The 27,727-nt window shown below is 43.7% G+C and overlaps 1 protein-coding gene and 1 long non-coding RNA gene across 50 annotated transcripts in view; both read left to right on the top strand.

Annotated features, from left to right (window-relative positions):
* The window catches only part of LOC133375608 (uncharacterized), a 34,622-nt gene extending 33,536 nt beyond the window's left edge, over positions 1–1,086 (top strand). For all 3 annotated transcript variants that reach the window (XR_009760259.1, XR_009760258.1, XR_009760257.1), the window contains exon 3: positions 28–1,086. This is a non-coding gene — a long non-coding RNA (uncharacterized LOC133375608). The remainder of the gene's footprint in view (positions 1–27) is intronic.
* Positions 1–27,727, top strand: part of CELF4 (CUGBP Elav-like family member 4) — a 1,013,450-nt gene that overhangs the window by 239,284 nt on the left and 746,439 nt on the right. The gene's annotated exons all lie outside the window — the stretch shown is intronic.

The raw sequence follows: 27,727 nt of genomic DNA, 5'->3' as shown, positions 1-27,727 counted from the left end.
TGTCTTTATGATTATCCTTAATTTCAGGTAGCTGGTGAAAGAATTGGTGTTCGATAGTTGGATCCGCTCTCTAATTGCCTTGCATGCAACAAGAATTGAATACACAATGAAAAAAGGGGCAGATTTTTATTGGAGATGGCTGGCAACAACCCAGAGGAGGAGGGAATTCATGGACACTCAAAACGCTGCTGTAAACTTGGGAGAATATTTCAAAAGCTGGTAGCCGTGGATCGTTATGGTAGTTTGAATCTGTTGGTGGTTCTCTATGCTGATCATTCACAGTGTGTGATTGCTGGAGACTTTGTAAAGGGAAACGCATGGTATATAGGGCTCACCCAAGTCATTTTGCTTCCTGATGGTGCCTCCCTAATTCTATGCACAGAAGCCGACCAGACCTGCAGCTGAATCTTGCTTCAACACTGATGTTGTTTATGAGAAGAAATTCACACTAAAATGCTGACAAATTTTCCTGAATTTTTTTTTAAAAAATATGTTTTTTACTGATTTATTGTGTTTGTTCTGTTGCTTATGGAATTCAGTTATATATTTTATTTAACAGTGATTTTCTCTTTCCCCCCCCTCTCTCTGTGTAGGAGTGTGTGTATTTGTGTTATTCCCCGCCGTCTTGTAAAACTTCAGGATGGTGTACACCAACATAAAAACATTTAAAAGCTATACAAAACAATCAATAACTACTCTGGCTACTCTGGTTGATCTCAAGGATTGGGCTGGGATATAAGGGCTCAGACAGACCTTAAGGTATCCTGGACCCAATGGTTCACAGCTTTGTATATCAATATAAGAGCCTCCAACCTGGCCCACTAGGATATGGGCTGCCAGTGCAGATGTTTTAGCAAACGTGCCACATACTGCCAGCCATCTGCCCCCATCAGTACTGTATCTGCTGCCATTTGCACCAGCTGCAGCTTTAGGGCCAGTCCCAAGGGCAGCCCCATATAGAGTGCATTGCAGTAATCTAGTAATATCCATATGTATACATGTATGATGCTTATTTAAAGAGCTCTATAAGTTATGTAGTAGTAACACTATAAATAAAACGGACCAAAAATCCACACAACTATTAAAAACAGGTATACATAAAATAATTGTTATTAAAGCAGAGATTAAATTAGTATACTCCAGCGTGTACATGTTTGTTTTTGTTTCTGTGAGCAGGCTGCCGCATATGGAAGGGAATTTCAGGTAGAAGTATAGATCACAAGGATGATCCCGCTTCGTCACAGATTGCTCACAGAGCCAAGACTACCTGATGCCATCGCTGACGACAAGTGAGAGCAATGGCAGCATTTCAAAAGCAGCACCATAGAAGGGGAAGAGGTTCTGAACACTGTCAACCTCTTTCCCTCTGCTACAAGGCCAGCTTCAAGATTCTTGTTATAATGTACTAAGCCCCGAGCAATGTATGCCCAGGAAACCTTTAAGGACCGCCTTCCCCTGTACATCCCCAGTCAATCACTGAGATCATCTGGGGGAGCACAGTTAGTGGACCCCCTTGGGCCAGAAGATGATTCATGTCAACAAGGAGTCATGCCTTCAGTGTTGTGGGCCCAACTCTTATGGAACTCCCTCCCTCTCGCTTCGAGACAGGCACCATCCCTTACAAGTTTCAGACACCTGACTATACACACTTTATTTCAGGAGGCCTTTACATCACAGATGCTTCTCTGATACTTTTTGTTGAATCTTTTGAAATGTTAAATTTCAGAGGATTTAAATTTCTGAGTTTTTTTTAAAAAAAATATCGTAAGCCACCTTGAGAACTAGATGGTAAAAAGTGGGATATTTTTAAAAAATAAATATGTGAGAAAATTGGGTCATTTTGGCTCATATTGAATTCAAGTGTGTTTTGAACAGAAGCAGTCCATAGATACACCTGAAAGCTATCAAGTAATAAGTCATGTACCTGCATGTGTGAATTCAGCAATGAATCCATGTTTTTTATGGCTCTTGGATGCAAAACCCTTACTGCTGCCTCCCCTAAGCTGGAAGAGAGGGGCTTGTGAAGCTTAAACTTTCTTAGGCTGCATCAATTCTTTAGGGAAACTTATCTTTTAAAAATATAATCATCATACAGCTGTGTGGGTTTCAACCTTGGCCAAGTACAGGCAGACCAGAATCACACTTCAGTGCAAAATCGCTAGCAGTTGATCATACTTTTTTGCCTACTCACTGTTCCTCTATCTGGTATATTTTCAAGAACCTGTAACTGTCATCTTTGCAAAAGACATCAGCATAATACACTTGGGACTTGTTCAGACACAACTCTTCCCTTCCACGGGTGCTCAGATCTGTTCCTCAGCTCCATGGGAATTTTAAATTGGAAGAATTCACTCTTTCCCCCCATCAGCGTATTGCAAATGGCATGTGCTAGATAATGAAATTGTAGGTCAGTAAACTTTTTTCAGCTTGTTCTCAAGGTTGTACATAGTGAGGGATGCAGGATAGGGATGGGAGGATCTCCCCGTTTTGATTTTCTCAGTTTCTCTTTTTTTTCAGTCTTAAATTCAGTTCTCCATACTTCAGCAGCAATTTATGGCTTAAAAAAAAATCCTCATGAAAATTCTACAGTATTTTACTGTGAATTTCTCCTAATACATTGTGGTATGCAGCTTTGACACACTTTTGCAATGCATTTTTGTATGTTATTTCCACTAAGGCATTCATTTTTATGCACACATTTTTGGATAATTCTTTGGTTGCAGAGCTGTGTCGCAAAATTTGGATAAGTGTGGATTTTGAATGTTTTGGCTCTCATACTGTTTCGGAAAGTGCACATTTGTTACATTCAGCTTGAAATGCCAGTTGGATCAAATTTGTTTCCCATCCTTATTGAAGGATCAGGTAGAAAACATCCATTCATAGGTTTGACACACACAACAAATGCATGAGGGTTGACAAGTGTAATTGTAAATCCCACCTTCCTCTTTGGCCTGAGTTTAATTAAAGACCAGATTCCTTTGCTTTCAAACCAGAATGAAAGCCGTTCTCTAACACAGTCAGATGGACATACAGGGCAAGAGATGGTTGACAGAGCTTTCAGCATGGTATGAAAGGACCTTCTGACGTTGCTGGGGACAGGAGAGTTAGAAAAGGGGAACCGGCATACAAGGAAATGAATTGGCACTCTGAGTTCTCCGTTTATCAGAGCAGAACATCTGCTTATGCCTCCCCCTCCCCCCCTTTCTGCTGTCTTTGAAAGAACACCGTCCTCCCACCTCATCCATATCTGGGCTCCCCAAGCAGGATATTAAAGCATTTCTGACATATGAACAATTTGCCCAGACAACAGTCTTGCTGGAGGGGGCACTTCCCAACAAACTTGACTTGTGCCATTTTGCTCTGCAGGAGTCTATTTTTTTTAATACCGCACAGCTGCCCTTGATGAAGACGGACAGATGATGTCCCACAGTGGTAAAGCCCAGACATCTGTGTCGGCTTTGGACATGATGGCAGTCAAGTAAAGGGGGGGTGAAAAGAGAAGGGAAGCGGTAAGCACCAGCAATGCACTTGTTTGATCTATGCTGCTGAGACCCAGCAGTAATTGTGTCGTGAGCACTTTTTTGTGTGGCATTGGAGGAGGATTTAGAGCACGGAACAGGTATTAGAGGCACCCTTGACTCCAGGTCCTCTTCTGTCAGGAGCCCAGGAAACCATTAGATGGGCAAGGTATTTGGAAGATTGCTTACAACTGAGCTTCTGGTAGTATCCATATTCAATTGATTGTCCTGTTCATTCCAACTGATGGTTCTTTTCTGGGCATCCAACCACATCGGTCTCTGCCTATTGCCATATTGTGGAGGAATAGAGAAGGAGAAGGATGCATCAGTTTGGAAGCCACTCAATGCCACTGAATCAGTTTTCAAAAGGAGCATTGTATCTGGTTGGCATGGTAGAGGATATTCCCAAAGTGGTGGTACTTGTTCAGAACAAGCAAGCAATATCTCTAGGAGTGAAACCAGCTGGTGAAGATGAGGAGTGACTCTCCTACGATGAGAGGCTGCGGCATCTGGGCCTTTTTAGTTTAGAGAAAAGGCAAGTCAGAGGTGACATGATAGAAGTGTGTAAAAATATACACTGCATGGAGAAAGTGGGTAGAGAAAAGTTTTTTCTCCCTCTCTCATAACACTAGAACTTGTGGTTATCCACTGATGCTAAATTTGGAAGATTCAGGGCAGATAAAAGAAAGTACTTCTTCACACAGTGCAGAGTTAAAGTGTGGAATTCGCTCCCACAAGAGTCAATGATGGCCACCTATGTGGATGGCTTTAGAAAAGAGGGTTAAACAGATTCATGAAGTATAAGGCTATCAGTGTCTACTAGCCATGATGGCTATGCTCTGCCTCCACAGCTGGACTCAGTATGCTTTCGAATTACCAGTTGCTGGAAACCGCAGGAAGGGAGAGTGCTCTTGTGCTCAGGTCCTGCTTGCGGGCTTTTTGTAGGCATCTGGTTGGCCACTGTGAGAACAGGATGCTGGACTAGATGGGTCATTGGCCTGATCCAGCAGGCTCTTGTTATGTTCTTATTGTTCTTAAACCAGATGGATACTTAGCCACTAAAACTTCCTTCCCCAACCTGGTGCCCACCAGATGTTTTGGGTCCCAACTCCTTCTTTAGGAAAGATGGCTTAATTACTGGAATAGCCACCACAACTATTTTCTAGTTCAGATATGATTATCCTAGTCTGGCAAACCACAGTTTGTCAGACACCTATGCTTCTGTTGCTAAAATGTTGTCAATACTTCAAGACTGTTTCAAACCAGGACTATAACACCCTTTAGCCCCAGCATGGCTTCTGGTCAGGGATGATGGAATCCAACAACATCTGGAGCATAGATATCTGACAAATTATGGTCTGTTAGACCAGTTTCCCACACCTCATTTAACAAGAAAAAGAGAGAGGCTTTAAACAGACCCCCAAAAGTTGAAAGGACATAAAACAAAACAAAAAAAGAGGCATGTAAATAAAATATAAATATTACAGAATTTTTGTTCCATAGGAAACATAATGTCAAAGTCTCCAGCATCTGATGTCTGCGCCCTTTTGGGCACAGAGTGGAATATAAGCTTCATTGCACCACAAACACAGGGAGGGAGGTTAGTTATTACCCAAGGTAATTCACGCCAGCAAGTTATTAAATAGCTCTGGGCTTTTCTTCCCAGTCTTCCAAGTGAGAGGCAAAGTGTGAAAAGGGATGGAGAGGCCTTTGTTTTCTAATTTGTGTCTCTTCTCTATTGAAAACTTGACACAATGTGCCTCCATAGCGTCCCCCCTCCCTTAATGCTCTGCCATCTAATGTGACAGCTGAGGGAGATTAAAAAGAAATGCTAAACTAGCAGGAGTTGGCGTGGGGGGGTGGGAAGAGAGAGAAAGTAGCACATTTATGAATAATTTCAGCACAATTCGAACAACACTGCAGTCCCCGGACAGAGCACATTTATTATCTTATTCACCATGACGACGGCAACATTAGTGATTTGTTACCAAATCAATTATTAATTCATAGAAGTGAATAAGGCTTTTGTCACTTAACTCCTTGATGGACCAAATGGGGCCTCTGTCCACAGACCGCATTTTTTTCAGTCTTTGGTGTTCTGGATTGTGTCATACCTGCCCCTCCTCTAAATGTCACAGGGTAAGGAGGGAGAGATGGCAGCCCTTCATTTTATTAAGAGCTCCACAAGAATGCGTTTTTTATAAAGCGAGTTCCCCAGCGCCCCCCTTCTCGTGAACCAATAAGCAACCTTGCAGCCTTGACAGCTCTGCATCCGAGAGAATGCTAGGAGGGTTTTACAAGCCGTTGGCTCAGAGGGTAAGCAACTGAGGTTGCTGGGTGTGTGTGTGTGTTTTGTCCCTCTCTGCAATTGCATCCATCCAGCAGGACTGAGGGGCACCCATCATGTCTGACGCATCAGGAAGTTCAGAATAATTGGTTGCACCAAGCTAAATTGATAGTATGTTTTGGCCCCTACATTTTGTTAATGGAAGCAGCCCTGTCTGGTGCTGCCCTGTTTTGAGATCAAAATGCTAGGCCCCTAACCTCTTGTCTGGAAGCATCTGGAAGGATGTCTTGGACCATTGTCACCCCAAATCATTTGACAGTGGTCAGTGATTACTCAGATACAAAGGAAGCACAGTTATACATCCTTTCCGAGACATGTTCTGTTTCTTTCTCTGGATAATAATTTGATTTTGTTGGAGTTTCTTTTTTTTCCCTAGCCAGCATTAATATGGTAAGGCGGTTGTGGATGAGCGGGTGGGTGGGGAAGAGCAGCATCTGCTATATTTTAGCTGGCGTAATCTCCTTTTAATAAGCTATATGCCATTGGCTTTCAACTTCTTATTACCCATGTCAAGTCTTCCAGATGGGGCTTGCTAGAAATTTAACTTACTAAATAAAAATGTGCAGTTTCTCCACCCCCTTGTGGGTAGAGCGTGGGTGGGAGGGAAAGATTTGCCTGTCCCCAGAAAATGGTGAGTCTGCCCCCTTTACTTCAGTGTACATATGAGAGAGACCAACCCCCCTTCAGGCATTCTAAATGTGACTTTGGGAAACACATGTTTAGTGGATAGGGAAAAGGTTTGCTCCCTCTCTCCTAATACTAGAACTCAGGAACATCCAATGAAGCAGAATGTAGGAAGATTCAGGACAGACAAAAGGAAGTACTTCTTCACATGGCACATAGTTCAGAGCTTGGAAAAGTTCCTTTCGTAAACTACAACTCCCATCAGCCCCAGCCAGCATGGCCACTGGATTGGACTGATGGGAGTTGTAGTTCAAACAAGTAACTTTTCCAAGCTCTGACGTAGTTAAACTATGGAATTGGCTCCCACAGGATGTGGCAAAGGCCACCAACTTGGATGGCTTTGAAAAAAAAAAGATTAGAAAAATTCATAGAGGTTATCAATGGCTACTAGCCACAATGGCTATGTTCTCCCTCCACTGTTAGAGGCAGAATGCCTTTGAATACCAGTTGCTGGGAATTACAAGTGGGGCACATGCGCTTGTACTCATAGCCCACTTGTGGGCTTCTTTGCATGGATAACTGGTTGTTCAATGTGAGAACTGGATGCTGGACTAGATGGCCTAATCCAGTAGGCTTTTCTTATGTTCTTATGGCTTGTTTCATACACTAGGGAGGATCCCATTACCCTCCGCAAGTTGGAAGGTGAACTTGTGCAGTGGGGAGCCACCTGTACTGGTGGGGGAATCTTTGTCGGTTTCAGGACCCTGGTAGATTCTACAACACCTGGGGAGCTTCTGTGAGGTTCCCCATTTGACAAGTTCATAAGAATTGCAACAGGGCAGAAGTGAGCGCACTCCTCCCTGCTGCCCTCGCCGATGCGCTTGCTTAAGAGGCTGAAGACAAGATCTAGTTGTTGGAGAGGGAGACAAAAAAAAAAGCTTACAGTTGTCCCAGGGAAGGATGGGAGAAGTGGAGGAGAAGGGAGCAATGGTTTAAAACACTGTTTATAAAAGCTTAAGAAGGACAAAAGGCAAGGGGAGGGGGAAAAGAAAAAGAGAACCCCCTCTGTCATTTAAGGCCTGCCCATAAATCTTGGTAAGACTGCAAACTTGCAGCTTGCTTAGTATATTTTATAGAGGGAGAAGTTGCTGACTCGGCTAGCGCTAGGTAGGAGGCAGAGAGGGCCGGGAAGCTTGAGATTTGGGGGTGGGTAAACATCCCCATCCATCAAGTGGCTGGTTTTGCAGCAGGAGTGGTGAGAGAGCCACGGAGAGATTAACACGATGTGGGCCAGGGTGGTGCGAAGACCTGATGTTTGTCTGTCTTTTAATGCACAGCCCCAAGGAGGATAAAACCAGAGGCTTTCAGCAGAGGACGAGGGTGGTCTACATCAGTACTGCTTTCTAGTCTGACATGGGTGGCCGTGGTCTACACAACCACCACTTTCTATTCCTGCTGAACCTGTCTTTGAAGAAAAATAAAGTTGGGACAATCTATCATTTTTCCAGTTGCCACAACACCAAAGAAGACTTGTGACATAGTTATGGTATAATAACTAACTAATAAAATATTAAGCCGTAATCAAATTCAATCCAATTAATCCAATTTCTAACTCCTTCGGGCAGGTGAGGTGCAGACTAACTAGTAAGGAATTCTCCATTTTAAATCAGGTGAGTCACCTTGGACTGTAACTCCCCACCAAGGATGTGGGAAAAATCATCCCTCCTTGCTATTGGAGTCAGGTATGTGGTTCCAACTTCCGCATCCTGGCCCCACCGTACAGGCGTTCACCATGATGCACAAACCGTTCCCACTAGGACACTCCCCAGATCCACACCAGACATTAAGCACTGATGGTTCCCTAGGGAGTGCCCTTTCCAAAATACCTCAGCCTCCTTCCTTTTTTCCCAAATACCTCACCTGCCCGAATTCCATGCCAGCCAAAGCAGAACAACCCGAACCACTCCCGGAAAGCCAATCAAATCGACCCAAGCAGTATGGAGTAGGCGAAACCAAAAGAATTCTGAAAGCAGGATCCCCCCCCAAAAATTCCTGCTCAGCCCTGTTGGCAACTAGCAAAGCCCATACTGACGAGGGAGGGAGGGCAGGTGCCGCAAGGCAAAAAGGCAGGTCTTCCAGGGAAGAGCAGTCTTATATACCCGCTGATCCCTGTCTCCTAAATGGCCCTAACAACACCACCTGACCCCTTTGCTTTCTTCACGAACCTTCCCGAGCCTTCTTTTCAATATGGGTGGTGGCAAACACGCCCCCTCAAAGCAGGAACGCCATTCTCCAGCATTTCAGATAAGACACACACACACCCCAAAATTAATAGCAATGAAGACTTGCGAGGAGAGGGAATGCCACCAACACCAGCATGGGGTGGAGTGACAGTGGTGCAGAGGTCCGACAGTGGCGCTGCAGTCTTTGGGATGGGAATAGGGCAGGGTGACGTGGTGATGAGTTCAGGTGAGCTCTGGGTTGCTGGTGGCAGCCTCGCAGGTGGGCTCTCCTGGCCGCCATCTTGCCCTCCCCATTGTGGAGAGCTCAGTGCTGCCATGGGAAGAATCCTACTGCTGCTCCCCCTCATATGCTATTTCTGGGGGGGACTCAATGTGATCCCTAGAATCTGGAGAGCTCTATACTCCTAATGAACTTCTTCCTGTTGCTGGAAATGGCATTTGGGAATGGCAACTACTGTGGTGCATTGACTAAAGCAATGGTCTTCAAGCTTTTCCGACCCAGGACCCATGTGCTCTTTGGCACCTTTTCACATTTTTATTTAATTGTATATATCCATTGTTTCCACCTCTCCCAAGGTTGACCAGGGGCAAAGTACCTTTAACGCTTGTATAGAAAGAGATTATTTTGGCAGGTGTGGCTTTTAAAGCAGGAGTGAGTGAATCTGCAGCAAGTGAAAAGTCTTTTCCTAAGCATTGATTAGGAGTAAATGAGCTCCTTCCTCTCTTGCATTCCGTTGGGGACTCTCCCTTTCCCTCCATGCAAATGCTAGCCCTTTCCTCCTAGAAGCAGGCCACTACCACCCCTAAAACTATGGTGGGTCATGCCACTATCACAACCGCAATTTTGTTTTGCTTTATTTTATTTATTTATTTATTTATTATACTGGTATACCACCCATAGCCGAAGCTCTCTGGGTGGTTTACAGTAATTAAAAACAAATACAATTTAAGATGCATCTTTTAAAAAACAATTTAAAACACAATTTAAAAATTTAAAACAATATAAAACACATGCTAAAATGCCTGGGAGAAGAGGAAAGTCTTGACCTGTCGCCGAAAAGATAACAGAGTTGGTGCCAGGTGCACCTCATCAAGAAGATCATTCCATAATTTGGGGGCCACCACTGAGAAGGCCCTCTCCCTTGTTGCCATTCTCTGAGCTTCCCTCGGAGTAGGCACCCGGAGGAGGGCTTTGTTTCATGAAGGTTTCTTTTTTCCTCCAAAAGAACAAGCTAGAGTGTAGGTTGGGACAATCACCCCCTCTCAGCTTGACTTGCCTCACAGGACTGTTATCAGGATAAAATGGAGGGGAACACATATGCCTTGGAGAAAGAACAGGATTAAAAAATGAATAAGGGAAATCCAACATTTAGCTCATTAGGGGATTTGGGGAATAGTGTCATCAGTGTGCTGATGATATTCAACTCTATTTCTATGTTATATTTGAGTAAAATGTGGCCATGCAAGCTCTAGATTGGTGTTTAGATGCAGTGGTGGTCTGGTTGAGGGCCAAGAAAGTGAAGCTGAAATTGGAGGCCCTGTGTGCGAGAGGTACATATACGAAACAAACAAACATGGCAGTTCTGAAAATCAGGTGCTAGATTTGGAGATTTCTGAAATTGCTAAGTTTGAAGAGTTTTTCCCCATTCCTGTTTGGATCCCCAGCTCTATGGTAGAGCACATTCAGCATGTGTTTCATGCAGATAGTCCCAGGTTTGGCCTGGATCCTTCCAACAGTAAGACACCCAAGGTGCTGCTGGAAAAGAAGGGACCACATTTCCTCATTCAATATAAGCCAGGGTTGGGGAACCTTTGGCTCTCCAGCTGTTGCTTGACTACAGCTTCCATCATCTATGTCCGTTGTCCATGCTGGCGGGGAATGATGGGAGTTGGAGTACAGTAACATCTAGAGGGCCACTGATATTCCCCACCCCTAGCAGAAGGCATCTTCAGGTGCCGATACCATCAGATTTCTCCATCCTCCAGATGTTGTTGGACTATGAGTCCCATCAGTCCCAGCCAATGCAATGTGCTGTCTGGAGCTGCTGGTACTTGTAGTCCAACAACATTTGAAGGGCACCAGGTTGGAGAAAGCTGGTTCATATATTTCTTAGTATACACTTACTACTTTTAAATTGCTCACCACAGAGCTAGAGGCACCCATGGGAAGCTCCAGATTTTAAGGTCTTGTTAACATAATCAATTCTCGGTGAATTAAAAATTGAAACAATTTGTCTGCAGGCTGTCTTTTTAGTCCAAAGGGAGTCAGGATTGCAGGGGGAGGGTAGATGTCACACCCTCAGTGAAATATAACACTCCTCTTTGAAGCTGATCAGCGCTTAAATGTATTATGTGTATGCAGATTTAGTACACTTCCCATGTCCCTAACTTATTAAGGTTTATTCCCTTCCCTCCCTCCCTCTCCTTGCAATTACTGGGAGTCTGTGGGAATTGATGGGTACATTTGGTTTCAGTTCCACGCCAGACCCTGGTAGTCCTGGACTAGTCAGGATTCCACATTTTCAGCACCGGCCTTCAGAAATTCATTTCCTTTGCAGCCCTCAGTTAAAAATGCAAACAGGAGTTTCCATCTCTTGAGCGATGGAGAGGGGAGAAATGTCATTACTTGCCTCTTCTCCCCCCAAGTAAACAACGTGGCTCATCAATAAATGGTGGAGTTCATAAAGCGGGATTTAACGTGTGTCTGCTGGTTGCAGTAGGCTGTTTTCTTTCTGCTCTTTGCAACAAAGGGCATTGGAGCTGCTTTTGGGGATTTCTGGCAAGCAAACCTCTCCTACAAGCTCACTCTTTCCATGTCAAGTATCTCAGTGGTTAGGGTCTGTGCTTACCGGCTCTTAAATTTCTATCGTGAGTTGGGGCTGGTTCACACACACACATGTTCATCAGAGTCTTGTGTGAATGGGCCCTGTCTGTCTGTCATATTTTCATCTAGGGGCAGTGTTCAACTAAATAGTTTTGCATGTGCAAGGAGGTGCAATGGTGCTCTGTTCTTTGTTTCCCCAACCCACACCATGCACTGTCCCCAAATCTGCTCCACGTGGTTGGGGGAGCCCTCAGAACAGATTTAGGGGGTATGTAGGGGGAGAACCAGGGGGAAGACCCACTGTGCAAGGAGAACCTTGCGGTGACAGAAACAGAGACCTATTGCTACATTTAACAATCCTAATACAGAGACAGAGGTGGTACCAGATGTAAATATAGGTTCTAATTTCATGCTCTTCACTGAACACATTCAGCGCATGTCAAGGGTAAGGATGGGATGAGTGGAAGGACCAGCCTATGTCTATTTCATCTCAGGTTTGCTGGTGTTCAGTCATACATCTCTTGAGTTCCTTGGAGGAGGGGGATGTTTTCTGAAAGGATTCATGAAAAATCAGTAAAATATACAGATTTTTCAATGCATTTCAATGCTTTTCAGTGTACCTCCCCCCTAAAATATGCATTTTGTGCACATTTTTCACATAAAGTATGTATTTTTGTGTACCCTTTTTGGGACTGAGATTGCATTGTAAGATCTAGAGAAGTGTGTAGTCCTGATAGTAGCGTTCTCTGATCCACAAACACACTAGGGAACGTTGAACTGGGATGATCCAGTGCAAAAATCAAACAAAGCAGATTCCTCCTCCATCTCTAGTCTCTAGAGCTGTTGCCAGTCAGTGTAAACAATATTGAGCTAGGTGGACCAATAGCTGACTCATTATATGGCAGCTTTGTAAGAGACAGTTCAGCACCTTCAGTGTGTGGGACAGGGCAGGATGTGCAAAATGTGATGCCTTAGGGTGTACATGTGTATGAATATAGATTGGAGGCATGATGGAGCCTCCACAATGTGACATCTAGAGACCCTAGAGTGGTAGAGACCCTAGTGAGGGAACTGAACTCTGAACTGACACTAATATAACCTGCAAAGGCAAAAATTGAGATATAAGGATACAATAGGACTGATGATTTTCTTGATCCTGGGTAACAACCCTTGTTCCTCTGGTAAAAGTCTTTTGATACACTCTAACCACCACACCACACCAGCTGCCCAAAGAAAACTAGAATCTATGGGCTACGATTTATGAAATTCATTTGAAAACTGCAAGAGAGATGCTTGTGACCACAATGAAAAATGTTTGAGGTTGCAATGGGACATACCTACAGTTCATGCTGCTTTTACTAAGGGAGGGAGGTGTGTGTGTGTTTACACACACACACACACACACGGGGGGAGGGATCTTCTCAAGAAACTGTGGACTCTGTGTGTGTGTTTTAATCTCCCAGTTAACTTCAGTGGAGTCCCTAAATTTATTATTGTGCAGAAATGTCAGTGTGGTTGTAAAACGCTCCGTCTAAACCCTTTCACTGTGCCGGAGAGACACAGAGAATGATGTGGATTTCTGTGACAGCAGACGACATTGTGTGAAAGCACTGAGGGGGAGGGGGAGGGAGGGTGGTATGCTCCACGTGGCTGGGCGCATGCATGGAGCCTGCAGAGTAACTGCTTTAATCCTCCTCGAGGCACATTGTTTATGCAAGCACGGCTGAGCAGTTTCTACCCATGTAAACAAACACCTCCTGCCTTCTTCACTTGCGACCTAGAATGCAAAAAGAGCAACAACAAACCCACCCCCAATACATATTTTATTTCATTTTTAAAATGCTTTCAAACAAGCCTACCTGTACCCCTTCGCTCCTTCCAAATTCGATTTGGACTGCAAGGTGTTTTCATTCCCTGCAAGTGTTTTGCAGAGGGCAACAGGCCAAAGAGGTTAGGTGAGCCTTTGCAAGGCTCCTTTGTCTACTCACCCCGTGCCTTCTGCACCCCATCACACATACCTTTTTGCTGCCACCCCAGGTTATTAAAAATGTAGACATCACACACTCCAGGGTTCAATATGGTGTTGTTTTTAAATTTAAACCTGAATTTCCATCTCACTGAGCATTTCGCTATATTAAGGAGTGTTGTGATGGGAGCCTCTCCTTGCAAAAGGCATGATTGAAGAGTCAGCTGATAGTATGAATGTAGGTCACTACATACACTGTCACTGTCACTGTCTCCCTCTCACACATGGGGATATACACCTACTGTGTATCTACTACTATCAAGGATTTCTCCTGTTGAGCCATGAGCTATCAGACACTGTTAACCATCTTGAAGTTCAGCTTCCAGATCACTCCATCTCCCCTGGATGGATCGCTGAATCACAAAAGACAGAGGGAGCCTTTTAGACCATCTAGTACAGGGGAAGCCAATGTGGTGCCCTCCAGATGTTGGACTACAACTTCCACCATTCGTGACCATTGACCATGCCAGCTGGAGCTGAAGGGAGTTGTAGTTCAGCAACATCTGGAAGGCAACACATTGGCTACCTGTGATCTAATATAACCCCCCCTTCTTGATGCAGGAAACCTGGAGCCTCCAATGGATGGCAGTCCAGCCTCTGCTTGAACTCCACCGAGATGAGCTCACCCACCCCTCTGGATGGGGGAGGAATTTGTTTGGGCCATTTTTCCCTACAGTGGACCAACTTGACCCAACACTTCAGAACTTGCTTAGCAGTCAAGGGATACGAAGAGAGGTCCTTTTATAGATCAATAACTTGTAAAATAACAGGAAGCAGTGGGCAGGAATAAATTTATAGTTTTTCAATGGAGGGATGTAGAAAGCAGAGTCCCCCAAGGAAAGGCACTAGGACCTGTGCTTTTTAATTTGTTCACAAAAGATCTAGAGTTAGAGTCAAGGAGGTTTGCTGATTACACCCAATTGTTCAGGGTGGTTAAAACACAAAGGGTTTGTGAAAAGCTCCAAAAGCGTCCATCCGACCTGGGTGAATGGGCTGTAAAATGGCAAATGAAATTCAGTGGAAGCAAGTGTAAACTGATGCACATTGGAGCAAAATAAATAAATACATAAAAATCTAAATTTCACACAGAGTCACCACTGGCAGTGACTGACCAGGAAAGAGTTCTTGGGGCCATGCTGGATAACCCAATGAAGTTTTTGACCCAGTATGTGGCAGCTGAGAAAAAATAAGCTAATTGCATGCTAGGAACCATTAGGAAAGGGACTGAATATTGTTTGATTTTGAAAGTGGGATTTGTATTCTATTTCTTATCTTGATTCTTGCATTAATTCCTTTTTGTTGGGATTTGTAAACCGCTTGGAGGTTTCTGTTGAAATACGAAGTGGTATATAAATTAAGCAAATGAACAAATGAATGAATGAATACAAACATGACAATATCATAATGGTATTATACAGAACTATGGTTTGATTGCACTTGGAATACTGTGTAGAGTTCTGGTTGCCTCACCTCAAAAAGGGTATTGCAGAGTTGGAAAGTGTTCCGAAAAGGGCAACCAAAATGATCAGGAGGCTGAAGCAACTCCTCTATGAGGAAAGGTTACAAGATGTTATAATGGTACCACCAACTTTGTTGCAAACCACTTTGGGCAAATCTTGCTGTGGAAAGGCAGCATATAAATAAACTCAATCGATCAACTTGGATAGCTTTAAAATGAACAGTACATGGATCTTAAGGCTACTAGTTATGATTGCTCCAGTTATGGAGGCAGTGTAACTCCAGATATCCGTTGTTCGGAATCACAAGTGGGGAGAATGCTGTTGCACTATGGTCCTGCTTGAGGGCTTCCTTCCTATTAGAGCATCTGACTGGCCACTGTGAGAACAGAATGCTGGACTAGATGGGCCCTTGGTCTGATAGAACATGTTCCTTCTTAAGTTCTTCCATGATTTTGGCTCAGAATGCAAATCCCAGTCAGATTACACAGGGTTTTATAATGCAAATTCAGTGCACCAGAAGTACACACCAAAACGTGTTTTACATTTAAGAAGTGGACAAAAAGATGTGTTTTACAGTGGAATTCATCGAGAAGTGCATATTTTACACAGATGTAAACAGTGCGGACAAAATGAGTATGAAATGTGTACAATTTAAATGCTGGCTTAACATGCATTCTTTGGAAACAAATCTGTGCACAATGGGAGGGAACGGAGCTATGACTGTGCTCCAGCAAGACTGAAACAGAGAATTAGCTGCTCTTTCCATCCCTGCCATCAAGACGTTTTTCCTACTGTTCACCCAAAATCTATCCTCCTGTAACCGAATTCCATTAGATCTATTCCTGCCCTCAGGTCTATGCCCTCTTCTGTACAACAGAACCTATTCTTGATAAAACTGGACTCAACCCCAGTCCCCAGAGCATGGTTTTCAAGGGATTACAGAAGCCCACTCCACCGTGTTTTATTTCCTTATCTTGGGACACTGTGTTCAAATGTTCCTTCTACTGCTGAGCTAGTTAGAGCAATAATATGTCTTTATGTGAAATCAAGAGTACAAAATCCATGATAAAGGGTGAGTGTGAGCAGAATATTGATGAAGAAATTCCTAAGAATTTGGAGTCCTGGTAAGTGCAACTGAACTCCAGAAATCTGGGCGAGATTTCTTAGGTGGATTTCTTAGGAAAATATCTTGCACTCAGCCAAGGAAATACATTTTGGGACAGAATTTCTCAGGATTTTTTTTTCCCTTTCCATATGAAATTGATTTATATTCACCATCATTACTTAAAATACTTAAGTGTGAAATGGCTGTAAGTCCCATTAACTTCAACAGAAGTAAATCAATTTACAACTTGCTGCTTAAGCGGGTTGCAGAAGACTGGGCAGTCAATGACTCACCCCATCATATAACTTGAGCTTGAACCAGAAATAGAACAGTTGGGGGGGCATCTTTGGATTCTTTATTTATTCTGTCTCTGTTAGATGGCTTTCTCTCTTTCTTTTTCCTCTCCTTTTTTTTTGCCAAGGGAGGCAGGGTGGGGGTAGGTAAAAGGAGGAGGATTGTGTCGTCAGTGAGGATTTTCCAGTTTTACACAGAGAACTCTTTTCTGACACTCGGACTCCTGAGTCAGCAGTCTGTGGGCAATAACTCCCCATAAAAAATGTTGCGAGAACACCAAGTTTGTGCGGGTAAATTTGGTTCTAAAGTGAGTGATGTGCTTCAGTGTAATCAGGCACAGTTGTTGTTTGAACACTGTAAAGCCTATGAAATATGGCCTCTCTGTTCTCTGCTACAAGAACAGGGTGGCAAAAAAAAGAGAATACCAGCTGAGAGTGAGCATGGAAGCGTCTGAATACAAAGTGCCTGAATTAAGCCACTGATGGCTTAAATGGAAAAAGCTGGGAGGGCTGCATGCACTGGGGAAGGGGGGTTCAGATATTGGCAGGGATGACATGCAAATGCCATTTTGTGCATATGCATTTAATTAGAATTTAAATCCCAACTCATGCCACAAGGGTCTTCACAGTGGCTTGCAACAACAAGAAAAGACTAAAACACAGTGTCAGACAGCTGTAAAAACAGAAAATAAACACAACAGGAAACCAGCAAACACGACGTAAGAAGGAGCCCTGCTGGATCAGGCCAAAGGCCCATCTAGCCTAGCACCCTGTCTTCACAGTGGCTAGTCAGATGCCTATGGGAAGCCCGCAACCAGGAGCTGAATGCAGAGCTGTTCTCACTTGTGATTCCCAACAACTAGCACTCAGAGGCATGCTGCCTTCAATAGTGGAGGCAGAACACAGTCATCATGGCTAGTAGCCATCAATAGCCTGATCCTCCATGAATTTGTCTAAACATAATCCAGAAAATCAACAAAAGGAGGTCAGCTACCACTACAAGAGTGGGAGAACAAGATGGACCTTACCTGCCACGTAAAAGAGAACAGGTTGCTGAATTTGGGTTTCTGTCACCCCAACAAAGGTTCTTCTCTTTCTCTCTCTGGTAACCACCTGCACAACCTCAGAAGGAAGAGGAACTCTGAGAAGAGTCTCTGAAGAAGATCTTAATCAGCAGTCCAGGTCACGTGGGAGAACATAAGACGAACCTGATGATTCAGACCAGTGTCCCATCTAATCCAGCATTCTCTTCTCTCAGCGGCCAACCAGATGCCTGTGGGAAGCTTGAGGAGGCAGTCCTTTAGTTCTTGAGATGTTGGTTTCATTTGCACGAACTCATCCATTATGAGAGGCTGCGTCCAAAGCCATTGCAGCTTGTGGCAACTGGAGAGGTGTCCACCATGATGGTCGTTAGCCCCTGCCAGCTACATGTTCTGCACCCAGGTGAAAGCACTTTTCATCCACAAGACAGCTCTGCGCATCCGCCTGCTAGCATGCTTCCATCCAATTGTGTAGGAATTACAATGTATGAACTGACTGTTAGTATTACAGCAGAGCATTGGGTACGCTGTTGCGAACCATACATTGCAGTCATCAAATGATGAGCACAAAGGTACCAAACAGCTCCTTAATGTTCTAGAGTCCTTTGGAACAAATGGATTCTGGTCACCATGTTGCATTTTCACATCTCCTCAAAAGAAAGATGACACTCAGATCATATAGCTAATTTTGACCCTCAAATATATTACAGTTTAAATGTTACTACAATATCTCTGAGGGTCAAAATAATCTATGCAGTCTGAAAGTATTTAAGCAAGAGAGGGTGAAGGGCGGGAGGGTCCAACAAAGTGGTGGCATCCACTGGACCATTTTTACACAAAAGAAAATCAGTAGTGGTTAAGGTGTTGGACTACGACCTGAGAGACCAGGGTTCGAATCCCCACATAGCCCTGAAGCTCACTGGGTGACCTTGGGCCAGTCGCTGCCTCTCAGCCTCATGAAAACCCTATTCATAGGGTCGCCATAAGTCGGACTTGACTTGAGAGCAGTACATTTACATTTTTTTACTCAGATTTATTCAGAACAAAGGAATCTGCCTTATACCAGGCCCTTGGTCCATCTGTCTCAGTATTGTCTCCACTGACTGGCAGCAGCTCTCCAGGATTTCAGACAAAGGACATTCCCAGTCCTACCTAGAGATGCCAGGGATTGAACCTGGGACCTTCTGCATGGAAAAGCAATGCTTGACACTGAGGTTTAGACCTTCCTCACGTCTACATGCCCTGGTTTGGATCTGAATGTGGTGGTGGGGAGGGATGGTTCTACATCTTAGCAGCCAGAAAGCTGCTAGCAAATTGGAAGGAGTTTAGACAAGAGCAACGAAAGTGATGAAGAGATCTGCGCGAATGACTTATGAGGAAAGATTTAGAATACCAGATATGTATAGCTTGGCCAAACGATGGCTGAGGGAGTCAGGATATTCATCTCCATATATCTGCAGAGGTGTAAACTCCGAAGAGGGAGATGAAGTGCTTAGAAAGGTACAAAGGGAAATTTACTAGGGGTCGTAGAAGGAAATTAAGCAAAGGAAAATTTTGGCTGAACATCGTGAAAACTTTCCTAAGGGTGGGATTACAGTGATGGAAAACTACTGCTTAACACGTTAAAGGTGCTGTTTAAGTTGTAGTGAACTACTCTTTGCACATGATGAAACCCTGTTGTTATGGAAGTAAAATTCTAGATTTGGAAGATGTGGAAATGGAAACCGTAAAGGCATTCTGACATCTTTTTATGGGGTAAAAAATAACTCGTGCCAACTTCTTTGATTCTGTACTCATTTACATCACCTTTCTGGTCCAGTCCGCTGCTACGCATCAACATTCAAGGATATGGTAGGGTGAGAGACGGTGATGACGTGTTGTAACTATTATGGGATGGATTTAGCAGATAAATGAGCACAACTTGCATTAATTTCAGCACACACAAAAACAGTGTGTGAAAAAATGGCTGTGTGATTTGGTACTTACCAGATCAAAGATCCTGGACATTTCCCTTATCTACTGAGCTGAGATGACCACTTTTATTTATCATTTATTTTATTTATCATTACATTTATATCCCTCCTTTACACCAAGGAGCTCAAGGTGGCATACATGGTTCTCCTCCCTGTCCCTTTTATTCTCACATCAACCCTGTGGGGCAGGCTAGGCTGAGAGAATATGTCTGGTCCAAGGTCACCCAGGGAGCTTCAAGAATGAGTGAGGATTTGAACCCTGGTCTTCCAGGTCATAGTCCAACACTCTGCTATACCATACTGGCTGTCATGCTGATGCTTTACACCTCTCATGACCTCTAAAAATGATTCTTCACAATGACATCAATTTGGTTTTTCTTAGCGATCACTTCCATGCAAATATCCTACTTCCTCATATTCTTAGGCCTGCTCTATGTATTCCTCAAAGTCATGTGGCACAGTCCACTTTGGACGACAGATGGAGTATTTCATGTCTGAACACTCCCCTGCCTGTAGAAATATAGCATATCAGGAAGAAGGCCAGGTCAGAAGCCTTTCGGTAAAAGGAGATATATCTTCACCCGGAGGACCATTCTATCAAGTAATCCTCCCACTTGAAACAAAATGGTATGTCCCAGAAAGACTCTACCATGTGATATTTCTAAACGAATGGTTTTGATTTCATGCCTCTTCCTTCGACGCTATCCTGCCTCACCCACAGCCCTGTTTTAACTCCCTCTCTGCCAGTACTGAATAATCTTGCTGCGATCCTGCAAATGCCATTGCTACTGTCTGAGGGCTGCAACATAGTTGGGCAAGTGTGCATCATTTACAAATGCATGCTTGCAAACAAGGCATGGGTCAGGGCAGCTACAGCTGGCTGTGGAGCACCAGTTTTGTGGCAAGCCAAGAGTTGCCTTTGTGTAATGTGTGGCATGGCCCTAACCCTTGCTCCTATGCATTGCTTGCAATTGTACCGTGACCCCATTCTTTCATTTAAAATTAAAGAGGTGTGCTCATTGCCCTCTTACAGTATCCCCTCTCCCCCTAAAAAGATCTGAAACCCAGTGAAGTCCAAGGAAATATCTTCTGGAAGGCATGACTGGGCAGTTAGATCAAGGTCTGAAGAGTCCTGTGATCTTCCCGGCACTTGCCCATTGAGACAAAAGCGGCTTCGTCTAATGTGATTGGACATAAAGTATTGTCAGATGTATAAATGCAAATTTAATGAGTACCAAGGAGGGGAAGGGAGGTGGTGGTGGAGAAACCTTCCAAATCAATGCAAAAATATTCAGTGCTGGAGTCATTTTGATTAAAAAAGAACACAGAGAGAGGATGCTGCTTGGAATAAGCAAAAAAAATGAGCTAATGGGAATCTCATCCACTATTTAATCTGTTCCTTATCTGAAATGTACAAAAACTGGAATCTAATATGGGGGGTGTTGTTGTTGTTGTCTTTGTGCTAAGGCAACGGGAGCAAGGGGCAGCAATTTCACTTAATATATTAAATCCAGCGGCAGGCTGAGAGCCAGATTAATAACTCCAGCTAGCTAGTAAATCCCAGTATATATATAATATATATTTCTGGCTTCATTTGTGATGTGGTTTGATTCATAAGTATCTCCACTGTTGGGCATTATTAAATGAAAAGAAAATAGCTTAACTCGAGGAAAAGCCAGGGGTGGGGTGGGAGGAAGTGTGTGAGAGGGGCCTGCCCTCGTTGTTGAGCATCCAGTGTTCAGCATTGCCGTTGCGTATGGAAAATGACTCTAGGAGGCTTTCTCCTGCAATGTGATCTGGTGCAGGGATGAAGATCCTTGCACCTGGGGGCCAAATGTAGCTCTCCAAGGCCTCCCTGTCTGGCCCTTGGAATTTTTCCCAGCCAGACCCTCCTCTCTCCAAATCACCATCCTTGAGGGCTTTTGCCTGGCAGGAATGCATCTCTAAGCTCTGAAAATGCTACTTTCTTTCCTTGATGGAGGATAGAGACAGGTGGATGAGTGTCTGTAGAACTAGCCTACTGTACAAAGGTAAAATATACATGTGCTGCCCTTCCCATTTTTCCACTGGCCCCACACACCACTGGCATGTGGCCCCTGGAAGCTTGCCCAGAAGGGAATGTGGCCCTCAGGATGAAAAAGTTTCCCCGTTCCTGCTTTGGTTCCTAGACCATAGAGATAGGGGAGGAATCTGTCAATCAGATTATGTACTTCTCCAGATTTTGGAGTGCAGTTTCAGTCCAAAAGAAGAGTGTGCACAAAAATGAGTACCTTAGGGGAATTTGTAGGGCAAACTGCGTTGAAAACGTCATGTTCTGTGTACCAAATGCATTTATTTTTATGCAATTTTCTTGTGCATTCGTTTGGAAAGTCTGCAAAAAACCAGAATGAAACTATGACTGAGTACCAGCAAGGGATGGATGAAGACTTTGTTTTCCCTTCCATCCTGTATTGATCACATGCATCACTGTTTCCGTTCCACTGCAGTTTGTCTTATTCCAAAAACTACGTTATTCATCTCACTGTCAGCTGTGGTGAAATTACATAACTTACATAATTTATATAATTAATTACATAAGCTATGTAAACTGTGCAATTAGATGATTCTACCCTGTTCAATCCAGTGCAAAGGAAATGCAGTGCAAAGGGGGGGGGGAGTAATCAGATTTGCAACATTTATGATCTGAAAACAACAACTGTGAACACCAATTCAGTGAATAGCAATAGTATTCACTGGATTGATTCCTATGCCAGATATGAGATAAGTAAGCGAACATCGGCAATTTCCACCCCCGTTTTCATTATTGTTAAAATTCTCCAACATCCCTAGTGCCAGCAAACCTGACACTGATCAAGTCTAGGCTGGTCCATTCATCCGTACTAGAATTGTGAGTTTGGTCTACTATACAGGGTAGGTTTAATGGAGGATTTCTCTGGCTGAAATTAATTATTTAAATGGATCCCTACTAACATCTGTATAATCCCTGCCATGAATGAAGCTTGAAGCCCACAAATGCCTTATTTTAATTCTTGGAAGTCAAGGAGATCAGCACTTGCTGTCATGGTCCCATGAGTAGGAACAGAGGAAGGTCCCTTATACTGAGTCAGACCATTGGTCCATCTAGTTCAGTAGCATCTACACTGACTGGCAGTGGCTGTCCGGGATTTCAGACATGATTTCTTTCCTACTTTTATCTGGAGATGCTGGAGATTGAACTGGGAAACTTCTGCATGCAAAGCAGATGCTCTACCACTGAGCTAGGGCCCTTTCCCCAACTCCTGAACAGGGGTTACAGCCAAATTCCATAACTATGCTAAGGGGCTGATGGGAGCTGTAGTCCAAAACATCTGGAGGGTACACAGTTGGGGAAAAGGCTGCCTTGAATTAAGAGATTCTTGTATATATTAGCCCCCTGGTGGGTCTCTACACTAAAGTTTGGAAGGAGCCACTGATTCCAAGTACAAATTGTGTTATGATAAGGAAGAACTCCACTCCCAGAAGATGAAGTGATGGCCAACATCTTGAATGGCTCTAAGAGAAGATAAGACAAAGTCATGGAGGAGAAGGCTGTCAGTGGCTGTTTTGCCGATTAGCAGTGATGGCTGTCTTCTACCTCCACTGCAAGAGGCAGCATGCTTCTGAATACTAGTTGATGGAATCATGGAATCACAGAATAGTAGAATTGGAAGGGGCCTATAAGGCCATGGAGTCCAACCGTCTGCTCAATGCAGGGATCCAACTTCAACCATCACAAGAGGGGAGAGCTCTGTTGCACTCAGGTTGTGTTTCTGGGTTTCCCATCAGCATCTGGCTGGCCACTGTGAGAACAGGAAGCTTGACTAGGCAGGCCTTTGGTAAGATCCAGAAGACTCTTCTTGTGGTTCTTATGACTGGGGTAATGGGTGTGAAGGCAAGAATCTCTCCGTGTATATTTTCCAAGGAAGCTTTTTTGATAACTTTTTAAAAATAATATTCCCATGGCCAATCTCCCCACTAGGTAGTCAGGTTGCTCTGTAGAGAGCCCCTTTATATGTACTGTCACATTGGGTCACATGAGTATGCACACCCAGTCAGACGCACAGGCGTGCTACCATTCAAAATGGCAGCTCCCAGGTCCGTCTTTACTCTGTGCTGCTGAGTCACACCACTGTTGATGCAAGCAGATTTCCTCCCTGTAAAAGCCCTTCACTTCAGTAGCGAGCCATGAGGACTTCCATGGCAATTTGGGGGGAGGGGGGGATCAAGTTGATCCCTTGAGTTTGCTCACCGTAAGAGCCACCTTCTCAGATGCAGGTGAATCTGATTGGGTGTGTAGACTCGTGACCTTCATCAGAGGAAGTCACTGCTAAGGATAGTAGCCAAAAAGGTTTTGGGGGAAGATGCTATTGCATCTGATTCCCTCACCACCCACCCCCTGTAAGTGATTGGAGGGTGATGGGTTGTATTCAACTAAGCCCTATTCAGAGTTGCCGCCCTGGGCTCCTCTTGGGAGAAAGGGCGGGATATAAATAAAATAAAATAAATAAATAGACCCATTGAAATTAATGAACCTAAGTTAGACATGCCTGTTAACTTCAATGGGTTCAATACCACCCTACTACTCTCCCCCACTGAAAATATATATTTTAAATTGCAACTATTTGGCTTAGATCCGCACTGAAAATACATCCTCCTGAGCCCTGCTAAGTTTTTTTCCCCAGACCCTTTCCCTGCTTGCTTGCAGAATGCACAATTGTGGATCAGCAACATACAGCCCATCAAATAAAAAGAACGTGAAATAAAGGAAGGTGTTTCTTTGTTCCCTGATTTGCCTAATCTAGTTACGGAAGCGCGTTATTTCTGGTTGCTGCTTTTGGGACCTCTTCTTTCTCTCGCACACGCGCGTGCATATACTTATGAATTCATCATCTGTCATTTCGCATTAAGCCGGTTAAAAGAGACATTTTGAAAAGCTTAGTTTCCAAGAGCAGCCATGTGTACTCTGTTGGAAGGAAATGGAAGCTAATTGGGAGAGGGGAGTCATGCTGGACACTGGGACAAGATGCACTCTTTAAAAGCAGATTATTGACCTGTGAAGAATGTATTGAGTGAAGCAGGAGGGACCTCAGCGGATTTGCTTTATGACTGTGGCTAAGTGGCTAATACTTGAGACAGCAGCAGAAGCAGAGGTATTTTTTTTCCGCATTGTGAAACTGACCCCTGGACCATGGACACGTAGATAAAAGGAGCTGCCTTCTGCTGCGTCACACTGCTGTTCCATCTCACCCCATACCAGTGGTAACCAGAGTGGTGCTTTCTACATGTTTTGGGGCCTTGGCTCCCATCAGCCCCAGACAACATGGCCAATGCTTGAGCTGTGTTTCCCAGATGACTTTTTTTGGTGGTTTTTCTCTTTTCCTGTGCACCCCAAGAAAGAGTTGGCCATTCTGCAGAATTGTCTCGACTGCTCTTTGTCATTTTTTGGTGATGGCCGCCATTTCCCTCCCACAATGCCTTAGAACAGGGGTTCCCAAACTGTGGTCCTTCGTCCACCAGTGATCCACAAGCTTCATTCAGGTGGTCCAGAGCATGTCCGTATTAAATATTCATACCGATTTTAATTGCATTTTTTCTGCTTCTTTTTTTTTTTTTTTATTGTGTGGGATGCAAATTGTAATACTATATATAAGAAATAGGAGAAACAATGTAAATACAATTAAAATCATGCTGCATCTAGCACAGCACATTACAATTCTTGACACAGGCAGAAAAATCATTAAGTGATCCACCAAAGCCCTCAGCCATTTTCAAGTGGTTGGGGGGGGGGAGTTGGGTAAACACTGCCCTAGAAGAATGCGAGGCCCAGGGCTTTGTGGTGGATGCAAAATGTTGCTGCTGCTGCCACCTGCAGCCTTCAAGGGGGGGGGGGGAGCGACAGGAGCTGTGCTGCTCCCACTGCTAATGGTGTGTTCACCCCTGAGATTCTGTCAAAGGGATTTCTCTTCAGCCTGGAGAAATTCAGTGAAATGGTCCCCCCCCCCCACAATCCCCACAAACAGAGTAGGGAAATTCAAGAGGCCATTGGCACGCAGCTCAAACTGAGGCTTGCCTGCACAGATCACATAATTAGAACAGTTGCCCTCCAGTCACCAAACAAAGTGAGACAGTGGCCATATTCACACCATAATTTATTCCACTGTTTTGTTATTGTTGTTATCATGTGCCTCCAAGTTGACTACGACTTATGGTGACCCTATGAATCAGCGACCTCCAACAGCATCTGTCGTGAACCACCGATCTTGTAAGTTCAGGTCTGCGGCTTCCTTTACGGAATCAATCCATCTCTTGTTTGGACTTCCTCTTTTTCTACTCCCTTCTGTTTTTCCCAGCATTATGGTCTTTTCTAGTGAATCATGTCTTCTCATGATGTATCCAAAGTATGATAACCTCAGTTTCATCATTTTAGCTTCTAGTGACAGTTCTGGTTTAATTTGTTCTGACACCCAATTATTTGTCTTTTTTGCAGTCCATGGTATGCGCAAAGCACTCCTCCAACACCACATTTCAAATGAGTTTATTTTTCTCTTATCCCCTTTTTTCACTGTCCACCTTTCACATCCATACACAGAGATTGGGAATACCATGGTCTGAATGATTCTAACTTTAGTATTAAGTGATACATCTTTGCATTTGAGGACCTTTTCTAGTTCTCTCACAGCTGCCCTCCCCAGTCCTAGCCTTCTTCTGATTTCTTGACTATTGTCCCCATTTTGGTTTTGACTCTGCCAAGGTATTGATAATCCTTGACAAGTTCAATGTCCTCACTGTCAGCTTTAAAGTTGCATAATTCTCAGAGTAGTTAAAGTCAGTCCCTTTTCCTAGAGAACTCTGGGAACTGTAGCTTTGTGAGGGGAATAGGAGTCTCCTAACAATTCTCAGCACTCTTAACAAACTACACTTCCCAGGATTCTTTGTGGGAAGCTATGACTGTTTAAAGTGCAATAATAGTGGAATAAATGTCTAGTGTGAATGTGGTCACTGGAATCAGTGATCTCCTGGATCACAGCTCTTCCTTATAGCCATTTCATTTATCTTTTTTTAGGTTTGGTGAGCATGCCCCTCTCTCTGTTCAGGCCAGCTCCTCTTGGAAATAAGTTAAATTGATACATTTGGTGTGTGCCAGTTGACGAGTGTCTAAACAGCTGCATTGGTATAGCTTAATCAATTTTAAATCATACCCTCCGTTAAATCAATGAAATTTGACATGGAAAGAGACCTCGTTTGAGGGAGCTCTTCTGTTCCTTGGGGAAAATGAAGCTCATTAGTCTTCCATAGTCAACAGATTTCATCCATGCACTCTAGGACAGGTTTTTTTTAAAAGCTTGTTTAACGGGCTAAGTTCCTATTAAAATGTTTGTTTAAAAGTGTGTGCTTTAAAATAGAAAAATATATATGGAATCATTTTCCCCTCTTCAAAAAAAAAAGTCATTGCCCTAGCCACCCTTTGCAACAAGTCTCACATACACAAGAGAAATAAATAAATTGCTTCTATTCCAGGTCACTCTTCATGACTGGACATTGCCCCAAACCACTACGTGTCTGGCTCAAGGCTAGGTATGGTGGAGAAATTCTATTCAGTTTGCATTTAAAGGCAAACTTAGCTAGTTTGCACATTCTGAAACAACACATGGACTGCACACAGCTATCCTTTGAAATGCACACTTCTCTGAATTTTGCAGTGCACTTCACCAGTCAAGCAATGTGCACAAAAATGCATATTCTGGGGTAAAGTGTGCATAAAATGCATATATTAGTGAAAATAACAGAACAGTGCATTATATTAGGGGAAATTGCTTTGCAAACGTGTACGTATGGCAAAATTGCATGCAAAGATGTGAATATGAGGAGAATTTCACACTAAAATGCTGATGGATTTTCATGAGGGCTATATTTGTAATGCAAAGTGATGTGGAAATGTGGAGAACTACTTCAGATTTGCAAAATGCGAAATTGTGAAAAACTGAAATTGACCATTTCAGCCATCCTTACTGAAGCCCAGAGCTGCTTCTGGAACCCGAGGCATTAAACCTAGAACCTGGCTTTTGCGGCTTTGTGTCTAGATATAGTCTAAGTTGCCCATGTACCCTACTTTACAGAAGGCAGTTCTCTATCCCAAGAATTTTCTGTTCCAATTCTGTTGTAATGAGAAAAAAAATCCTAAGGGAGAGTGGGAGAGGGCAAAGTTGCCCATCCCCAATGGGCACCAGAACAATAGACTGAGCAAACATGCCCAAG

This window comes from Rhineura floridana, chromosome 1, assembly GCF_030035675.1.
Source record: "Rhineura floridana isolate rRhiFlo1 chromosome 1, rRhiFlo1.hap2, whole genome shotgun sequence".
Classification (NCBI taxonomy): Eukaryota; Metazoa; Chordata; class Lepidosauria; order Squamata; family Rhineuridae; genus Rhineura; species Rhineura floridana.
This window is presented reverse-complemented; position numbering and strand designations above follow the sequence as displayed.